Source organism: Lissotriton vulgaris, chromosome 6 (assembly GCF_964263255.1).
Source record: "Lissotriton vulgaris chromosome 6, aLisVul1.2, whole genome shotgun sequence".
In the NCBI taxonomy this organism is placed as follows: Eukaryota; Metazoa; Chordata; class Amphibia; order Caudata; family Salamandridae; genus Lissotriton; species Lissotriton vulgaris.
In genome coordinates this window covers 1,877,360,212-1,877,361,796 of record NC_141694.1, presented here as the reverse complement: position 1 = coordinate 1,877,361,796, position 1,585 = coordinate 1,877,360,212, and positions in this window count along the sequence as shown.

Here is a 1,585-nt window from a genome sequence, read left to right as displayed (position 1 = left end):
TTCCCTCTTTCTGCAACTCATTTGCTTCTTTCAGCACCCTTGTTGCCTCTTTCTGCAATCGTCTTACCTCTTTCTATACCTCTCTTTCTGCACCGCTCTTGCTTCTTTCTGTAACCTTCTTCCCTTTTTCTACATATGTCCTTCCTCTTTCTGCACTTCTTTTGCACCTTCCTGCACCTCTCCTAAAACTTTCTGCACCCCTCTTTCCTCTGTCTGCATCTCTCTTGCCTCTTTCTGCTGTTTTCTTGCCTCTTTCTACACCTCTCTTGCCTCTTTCTGTACCTCACTTGCCTCTTGCTGTACTTATCTTGCCTCTTTCTACACCTCTGTTGCTTCTTTCTGCACTTCTCTTGCTTCCTATCTGTACCTCTCTTGCTTGTTTCTGCAACCCTCTATCTTCTTCATGCACCCTTCTTCCCTCTGTATGCACCTCTCTTGCTTCTTTCTGTACCTCTCTTGCTTTTTCTGTAATTATATTGCCCCTTGCTTAACTTCTTTTGCTTCTTTCAGCACATCGCTTGTGACTTTCTGCATCCCTCATGCCTCTTTTTGCACCTCTGTTGGTTTTTTCAGGTTCTTTCGGGTCTCCTCTTTCCTGTTTCTGTACCTCAATTACCTCTTGCTGCACCTCTTTTGCCTTTTTCAGCAGTTCTCTTGTCCCCTTTTATACCTCTTTTGCTTCTTTCTGCACTTCTCTTGCTTCTTTCTGTATCTCTTTTGCTTCTTTCTGTACCCTTCTTCACTCTTTCTACACCTCACTTTTTTTGTTGCTTCTTTCAGCACTACTTGTGGTTGTTTGGCACGCCACTTGCCTCTTTCTGCACCTCTATTGCCTCTTTCTGTATATCGCTTGCCTCTGTCTGCAGTTCTATTGCCTCTATCTGCCCCTCTCTTGCCTCTTTCTGCACATCTCATGATTCTTTATGCATTTCTCTTGCATCTGTCTGTCCCCTCTTCAGTCTTTCTGCACCTCTCTTGACTATTTCTGCAGTTCTCTTCTCTCTTTCTGCACCTCACTTGCCTCTTTCTGCACTTCTCTTGCTTCTCTCTATACTTCTGTTGCTCCTATCAGCATTTCGCTCATCTCTTTTTTCACTTCCCTTGCTCCTCTTGCATCACTTTCTACAGCTCAATTGCTTCTCTCTGCACCCCTCTTGCTTCTTTCTGCACCCTTTTCCCCTTTCTGTACCCTTCCTGCCTCTTTCTGCACCTCTTTTCCCTCTTTCTTCACCTCTGTTGCTTCTTTCTTCTTGTTTATTGCTTCTTTCCGCACCTCTCTTGCTTCTTTATGCATCCCTCGGTCCTCTTTCTGTACTTCTCTTACCTCTTTCTGTACCCCTCTTGCTCTCTTCTGGACCTCTGTTGCTTCTTTCTGCACTTCTCTTGCCTCTTTCTGCATGCCTCTTTCTACACCTCTTTTGCCTCTCTCTGCAGTTCTCTTGCCAGTTTCTGCATCTCTCTTGCCTTTTTCTAAACTTCCCTTGTGTCCAAGGGGGCTGTGGGTTCAATCTGCGAAAGCAGAAGCACGAAAAGCATTCAGTCCGCACGTCCGGTTATCGGGTGAAAAATAGAAATACATAAAAAT